Raw genomic sequence first — 8,854 nt, 5'->3', positions numbered from 1 at the left:
ACCAAGATATGATTCACCATCTTTTTATCAACATATCCTTTAATGAACAGCAACCAATTATGGAGTTTTGATCCAAGCAATAAGTCTTAATCATTGAAGGATATCTCTGTTATGCATACACTATGAGGTAAGTTTGAAGATTGATCATGACTTTCCTTCATGACAGGTTCAATAGGAGTGTTCTCTTTATCAATATGATAGCAAGTGTTGCGATGTCGCGGTCGCACAAATTAATTACCTTAACTTAAAACACAACACACAAGATAGTATAGAGCAAGCAAGGGGTCGATCTCACAAGGAAGATTTAGTTCAGATTTTTATGCTATACGTTATGCAATTGGGGGGTTTTGATTTGTGATGATCTAAACTATGGAAGAAATTAAACTAGCAAACAAAATCAATTGAAACCGAAATTTATCAAAAAAACAAACCTTAGTCGCAAGCACACATCCACCAACGGAAATTAGAACCGATCCTTGAAACGAAACTTCAATTTATATTCTAAATTTTTATCTTTTCCTAACGTTGGTTAATTAATGGATCTGTCGTATAACTAACCCTAACCAACAAACAATCACAATGTCTGCATTAATGATTTAGTTCAATGGCAGCCCTAAGAACTAGATAAATTGATTGATCTCTTGACAACCAAGTTGTCTGCAGCTTATGTTCCTTTGTTTGAGTGTTCTCCCTAAGTTTAATAACGTAGTTCCGCCACAATTATCAAACTTAGTTGCTTCACAAGTTCATATATCACAACTCCGGTTTTGATATAAAACTTAGCAATAGAATGTTCACAATAATAACTTTGAGTCCGCTCTAGCAATTATCAACAACAATCATGGAAAATATGCATAGGAAAACAATCATACTCATTCATAATATAAACTGAAAATAAAAGGAAGAATAAATCTCACGGTTCTTGAAATCCGAAGGTTTGTTGTGTCCTTCCAACCAAGAAAATGAGCTTAGCTTTGCATATCTACGGAACAACTACTCTTAAAGATAGAAGAAAGCATTATTTTTGGTTTATAGAGAGGAGAGTTTGTGTTTCTTCACTTCTGCTTGCTGCCCCCTTTCTGTTCTCTCATTCTTTTTATATCCTAGGAAACCCTAGTCTCTATTTTACAAAATATTCCTCCCTTAAGTAGACAATTTACATTTAAGTACTTCAATAACTATTTTCCTAAGAAAGGAGAAATAGCCTTGCATGAAATCTTCAAACTTTGACTTAGAGGAGCTAAATTGCTGAAATAAAAACTTGGATATCAGTTTAGATGATTCGGAACGTAATTTGGATTCTTTTCTTCACAAAACCTGTTTGCTAGCAGAATTCAGTTATCATCTTTGAAAACTCATATCTCCCTCATATAAAATCTTTTTTGGCTGTAATTTGGAGCGTTTATAGGTCAACACTGGCAGATTGCAAAATTTAACTTTGAAGGCTGCAATTTCCATGCTCTTCCTTATCTTATTTTCTTGCCTTAGATTGTCAGAAAGATATGGATGTTAGCTTTTTAATTCCACTAGAATCACTTCATTTCGACCTCTAGAGCTCACGCTCTGCACAAAACATCAACTGAAGGTCAAATCTGTCAATTATCTCCAATTTACTCCTTTTTACATCTTTCATCCAAAAGTGCCTTCAAAACATAAAACAAAGAACATCAAGGCATTTTATATATATAACATAGGCAAAACACTAGTTAAATATGGGTGAAATTATCGAATAATATGGTTGCATCAGCAAGCAATAAGTGCATTTTCAATCCTTCTTATCTCTATTGGCATGTACTCATTCAGTGTAACGGGCTTCCTTAGACTTTGAGCTGAAAAACCCTTATTTTTAACTGGTATGGGTAATTGTTGAATCTTTTGACGTATCGGCTCACAATTAGCTTCCTCACCGTTGAGATCCTCATTCTAGTTGGCTTTGCCATCTGCATGCGCCTCTTCCTTCCTCTTCTATGCATGACTAAAGTCCATCCTTCGTCATCATAATTTCAGATGAATCATGTTTCAAGTTGTCAACATGAGGTGCAAGGGTTATACATGGAGTTTGACTTGAGGATACAGTGAAGCTCGAATGCAAAATGATGCCAAGCTCTATAGGTTCAAAGGAGTCAAAACTTATTATAGGGAGTGACTAGCGTGGTCCTAAATTGACCATGGTTATGATATTAGAGGTTGCGACTTCATCATCGAAAACGATATCCCCATTCTCATGTAGCCTCATGATCTTGTCTTCCAGCACAAAGCACTTCTCTATGGGATGACTGATCAAGCGATGGTATTTGCAATAATTTGGATTATCTACTCGGTTTGCTTCATCAGGGCATTTCACCTCCGGTAACTCAATGATATTTGCCTCAAGCAAATCATCCAGCATCCTAAATATGTCTGAGTCGGGGAATGGATACATCTTTTCTTGTCGCTCTTTCAAGGATGGTTTCTTTCTTTCACCTTTTTGAAAAATAACCAGTGTCGCCCGATCATTCCTCTTAACTCCAGCTGGTACCCTTATGGCAGTCGAGTTAACTACTAAAGATTGTTTTCCCTTGACCTTTGCAGTGCTCTTTTCAAATCTATGACCTTCAAGCTTATTTATCCTTGGCTCTTGCATAGGTAATGATGAGCTTTCAGCTGCTACAATGCTAAGTTCCATATCGTGTGCTCGAGTAGCCAATTCTTCAAAAGACTTTGGTTTGATACCTTGTAAAATATAGTGTAGTCCCCAATGCATCCCTTGAATACACATGTCTAGCGCAGAAGTTTCAGTGAGCCGATCTCTACAGTTGAGGCTAAGGTTTCTCCACCGATGAATGTAGTCGATGACAAGCTCTTCCTTTCATTGACGTGTATTAGTGAGTTCAATCATGCTAACCACACGACGAGTGCTGTAAAAGCGGTTAAGAAACTCGCGCTCCAGTTGCTCCCAAGTATCAATCAAGCCAAACTCCAAGTCAGTGCACCAATCGAAGGCATTACCTTTCAAGGAACGAACAAACTATTTTACCATGAGATCGTCATTAGTTCCGACATTGTTGCATGTCTCCACAAAGTGAGCTATATGTTGCCTAGGATTCCCTTTGCCATCGAATTGTTGAAACTTTGGTGGTTAATAGCTCGGAGGCATCCTTAGCTGGTCAATTTGTTGGGTGTATAGCTTCACATAAGAATATCAGGGATGAACTGAGCTTTCTACTTGATCCGTGATGGCTTCCTTGATAAGTTCTTTCAATTGATTCATGGTAAAGATACCATCAGTAATACCTTGTGTATTCCTTGCAGCTCTGATTGTAGAATCCTTAATGACATCTAATTGATCTACTTGTAAAGCCTTGGTATCCGAGGTTTAACCTCCTTCATTCATGCTTTCAAGCTTGTTCATCAACTTTCCTATCTCATGATCTTTTTCCTTGAGTGAAGTCAAAAGCCCCTCAACGAGTTTTATCAAGTTAGCCACTTGATCCTCCAAAGTTATTGTCTCGGTCATCATCACTGACATGGTGCCAAAACCCGAAGCCTTACTTGGTGATTGACATGGAAAAGCTTCTATAGCTGAATTGTCAAAATCGTTTTAAGTGCCGAAGAGAATTTCACGCGCCCCACTTGACTTTTGCAAATGGAGTTACTTGTGGCTTCATCATTGAGGCGAGATCTTGTGCCCCTCTTGCAATCGAAGTTCATGTCAACTTGAGAGTCAGCTTAGTTTGTGCATACAACTCGACGATGGATTTTGTTTTCAATGGCGGAGCTGAAGAATCTTCAATGGTATGTCGACGACTTGAATCAGTAGCCTTGTTGCTTTTGGATACGACAATGGTGATCATGTTCCTCCTAGTTGCCATTGAGAGTTTGTTGAAAATTCTTTCTTGAAGGGAAGAGATAAGAGGTAAAGATTTCCCTAGTGGAGTCACCAAAAATTTATAGACACAATTTTGAGCACTTGAAATTAAACAAGCACACGTGTACAAATATATGATTTTATTAAATATATGAATGGGTACAATCTCTATGTAATATATTCTTTTAAAAGAACAAGACAATCCTCTGATTCTTCCCTTCGATTTGATATATGGTAATCAAACCAAGATTTGTGCTTTGCAAGAATGCGAATTTAGGCGTGTATTGTGAAGCAAGATTCGGTGATTTGATGTTTTGAAGAGTACCTTTGATTTGTCTTCAAAGTGTTGTTGAAGAACTCTTATGGAGCGTTTAGGCTTGATCCAACAGAGCTTCATTCTTTGTAGACTTCAAGCGTAGATGAAGGAGGCTTGAGAACTCTTTGAGAGAACTTTCTTGCTTGAAGAGGGGGAGAGCTTCTTTGTTTGAAGAGCTTGTCTTGAAGGAAATTTGTATCTTCCAGGACCCCCTTGGTGATTTGATGCTTTGAAGAGTACCTTTGATTTGTCTTCAAAGTGTTGTTGAAGAACTCTTATGGGGGCGTTTTGGCTTGATCCAACAGAGCTTTATTTTTTATAGACTTCAAGCGTAGATGAAGGAGGTTTAAGAACTCTTTGAGAGAGAGCTTCCTTGCTTAAAGAAAAAGAGAGAGAGCTTCCTTGCTTGAAGAGCTTGTCTTGAAGAAAATTTGTATCTCCCAAAATCCTCTTGGTGATTTGATACTTTGAAAAGTACCTTTGATTTGTGTTCAAAGTGTTATTGAAGAACTCTTATGGGGGCGTTTTGGCTTAATCCAACAGAGTTTCATTCTTTGTAGACATCAAGCGTAGATGGAGGCTTAAGAAGTTTTGAGAATGCTTCCTTGCTTGAAAAGAGAGAGAGAGGGAGAGAGAGGGGGGGGAGAGGGAGAGAGCTTCCTTACTTAAAGAGCTTGTCTTGAAGGAAATTTGTATCTCTCAAGATCCCCTTGGTGATTTGATGCTTTAAAGAGTACCTTTGATTTGTCTTCAAAGTGTTGTTGAAGAACTCTTATGGGAGTGTTTTGGCTTGATCCAACAAAGCTTCGTTCTTTGTAGACTTCAAGCGTAGATGAAGGAGGCTTGAGAACTCTTTGAGAGAGTGTTTCCTTACTTGAAGAGAGAGAGATAGAGAGAGAGAGACCTTCCTTGCTTAAAGAGCTTGTCTTGAAGGAAATTTGTATCTCCCGGAATCCTCTTTCCTTTAGGTTGAGGCCCTCTATTTATAGAGATCTGTACGGGCTCTTAAAACCTTTTCTAATGCCACATGGTATAATTTTATTGGTTGATATTTATTGACAGGATCTTGCATTTATGACAAGATATCTAATGGGATCTTGTATTTATGATAAGATATCTTGAATATCTCATCCCAAGTGTCAACTTTTCATTGGCTAAGAAATATATGAAGGCTCATTTATTTTCCATGTCATTTATTTTAATTTTATTTTATCCTTTCATTTATTTTCCATGAGAAGATTATACGTAATAAATATTCTTATTTCTTCCATCAAGCTAGTAAGTTTTCTAATTAAATTCATTCGGGGGTGAATTTATTTTAACAAGGGAGGAAATGTAATATGTTAGGCCATGGAGGAAATCTCTTCCACCCATTATTGTTTTATATGTTGGCCCGTTAATTCAAGCCCATTTGGCTAGCCCATTTGTTATATACAGAAAGAGAGGTGAGGACATTGTTAGTCATTTTCTTCTCTCTTACGGGAATGTTCTTCCTTCTCCCTTTTACTTCAAATATTCCCCAAGCCTAAACCATCAATTGACCATATAACTCCCTTGTTTTGAGTAGGTATACTTCAACTTTATCTAAGTGTTTATAATATTGTTTTAGGTTTATTTCTTTATGTAAACTTGTTGAATTCTAGGCTTTATTTGATATTAGTTGATGTGATATGGATTTATTTAAATTAGTTTGTGTGTGGGTAGTTGATGTGATATGGATTTATCTAAGTGTGATGTTTTGAAATGAATGAGTAGGAAAAGGCAATAAAGCCCTTGAAGACTTAAAAGTGGGTATAAATAAATAAGGGGTATTGTGGTAATTGAATAAATATAATAAGTATAAATAGAAAAAAGACAAAAAAAAAAAGAGATCTGAAATTAAGAGCGAAAAACTAACAGGAGAAGAGAAGAAAAGGGAAAGAAGAAGAAGAAGAGAAAAAAGGGAAAGATAAGGGAAGGGGAAGAGAGTTGGAGAAAATAAGTTTAACGGTAAGATTTAGGTTTTTAAATTTATAAATGTGTGTTCTTTAAGCTTTAAATTTTTGTTTTGTTGAATGTTAGGGTTTTAAAGATTGTGTTTTGGATTTATTGATGAATTGATTTGAATGTTATGGGTTGATTGTTATTGACAATGTGTTGTTTAGTTGATTTTGAAATATTTTAGGTAAAGATGATGATTTTGAGTTATGATTTGTGTAAATTGTGAATTTTGAGTTAGAAATATTGAGATAACAGTAGGTTTTCTGTGGATATTTTGGGTTTGAGGTTGAAAAAGATGCAATTTCAGTTTGGTCCCTCAATTTGTGAAAATTACAATTTAGTCTTCAAACTTTGGAAAATTGCAGATTGGTCCCTGGAACATAATCCGAGATTCTGGACAAAATTAAAGATGAATTATGGGCAGAATTCCAGTATAGTTATGAATTTATGACACTTTCAATTTGGTCCTCCCATTTGATAAAAATTATAATTTGACCCTAAAAATTTGATAAAATTCCAGAATGGTCCCTGGAGCATAATTTGAGATTCTGAACAGAAATGAGGATAAATTATGGACAAAATTCCACTATATTCATGAATTTATGATATTTTTAGTTTGGTCCTTCAATTTAACAAGGTTACAATTTGACCGTTTAAGTTTTACCGGCAGGACATTAGTAGGATTTCCTTCGGTATTTGTTTTTGAGTTCTGTTTGCTTTCGAGTCTAGTGAGTGGATAATTTTTTATATGCATGAGAAATATTATAAATATTTGATTTGTTAATATAAGTTGGATCATGCTTTGATAATATATATATATATATATATATATATATATATATATATATATATATATATATATATCCTTGTTACAATAAAGCATGATCAATTGTTGAATCTGAATTCTTAATATAAACCAATATATATTTTGAATTGACTTCCGAATTGATATCTCCTCATTTGATTGATATCATGAGTTGAGCCTTGAGATATGAATATGTCTGTTTGATTATGATTATAAACCTATGGTATGCCAGTCAGAATACACATGTTAACAAGGTAGTGTTAGTCATTATGCACATCGTTTATGAACCCTAGTTGGTTGGGGAAGTCACTAACCTGTATGGACTGATCATCCCATAGTACGGAGCCTCATGCTCATTGCATTTTGATTTTCTGATGAGCTTTACCTTATGCTATTCTTGTTATGGCCTAATTGAGAAACCTTCCTATAAAAACCTAGAGCCATATTTGTGTATATATTCCTCATTGTTGTATTACCTCGTGTGTGTATATTGAACGCTATCTATTCACTGAGTTGTTGAACTCACCCTCTCATTATTTATCTTTTTCATGCTTATAACTTGTTAGCGAGTCATTTTTGTTGGACCTCCAGAACCTATTCTTTTTGTTGAAATTTAAATTTTCTCTTATGTCTAGTTAGTGCTTCACAACTATGAATTTTTATTAACTCTTGTATTAAGACAATCAAATTATATTATGAAGTTTATTTTGTTATTAGTGTTGCGTTAAACTCTGATTTAGTTATTTAATAGATAAGTTTATATGTAAGTTTGGGTTCGTATAGGTATGGAACCTTTAAGGGGAATCTTGCCTATGTACCGATCATGGATCCAGAAATCGGGTCGTGACATAGAATCCCTCAAATATTCTTGACAAAGCTAGGGCATACATGGCTCGAAATAATGATCAGTTTTAGATAGCTCCTGCGGGACTTTGCATTCTAAATTATCCAAAAAGGACAATAATTGAGCACAGGTGGTACATGTCAGGGTTAAACTCAACTTGCTATAGCCTACTCAATTTAAGGCACCAATTCTCAATCGAATTTTAGCAAAATCAAGGATCCAAGAATTGGCCTCTGTAGCATAGTTTGTATTCTGAGTCAATCTGGGCTAGGATTTGAAACAAATGTTGTATATTGTTTGGACTGTCACTTTGCCTATCTATATTAATTAGAATAGGCCTCCATCCTCTTAGGTTTTTATTCATATTAGAGATTATATGGTAGCTATTTTTTCTCCTTTTATTATAACAAAATAATATCTATGGATTAATTTTCGTATACAGAAAGTAAGTCCTTTAATCAAATTTTAGATTGACCATCCTTTATGTGTTAAAAGTAAATGTTAATTTATAAAATAATAAATATGTTTAGTCTCGATTAACTGTTTGATCCTTGTTAAAAAAAAAACTAGTCATGAGGGCATGAAATTGAGTCTCAAACTACAAAATGCACGATAACTTTAAAGCAAGTCGACTAAGGTAGCATGCCCTTATCCACAATGAACGTGGGCAGGCTTGACATGCATTCATTTACAAAACTGATCCTAGTAGCAAATTAAGAGGCTTGCTTATTATGCCTTGAGCTGAGACTTCTGTAGAAATAAAGAGACCTAATCAATTGGGCTAAATTTTTGTTTTGCTGTAGAAACACTTTTTTTCCTTTATGAGAAAAGGTAAGTTCAAAAAAAGCAGAAATTAAAAAAAAATAAAAGAAAAATGTTTTTTATTTCGTAGACAAAAGATGATTTTCAAGTCGTTAATAGCTTGTTAGGGTCGTTTGATTAGAATTAATAATGCTACAACCACTTAGTTAAAGTAGAGATTTGTAATAATTTGGTGAGTATCTTAATCAGGACAGCTTCTCTACTATTTATATAAGTAGGGCATTGTATATATGTTATAGT

The sequence above is a fragment of the Populus nigra genome, chromosome 6 (assembly GCF_951802175.1).
Source record: "Populus nigra chromosome 6, ddPopNigr1.1, whole genome shotgun sequence".
Taxonomy (NCBI): domain Eukaryota; kingdom Viridiplantae; phylum Streptophyta; class Magnoliopsida; order Malpighiales; family Salicaceae; genus Populus; species Populus nigra.
This window is presented reverse-complemented; position numbering follows the sequence as displayed.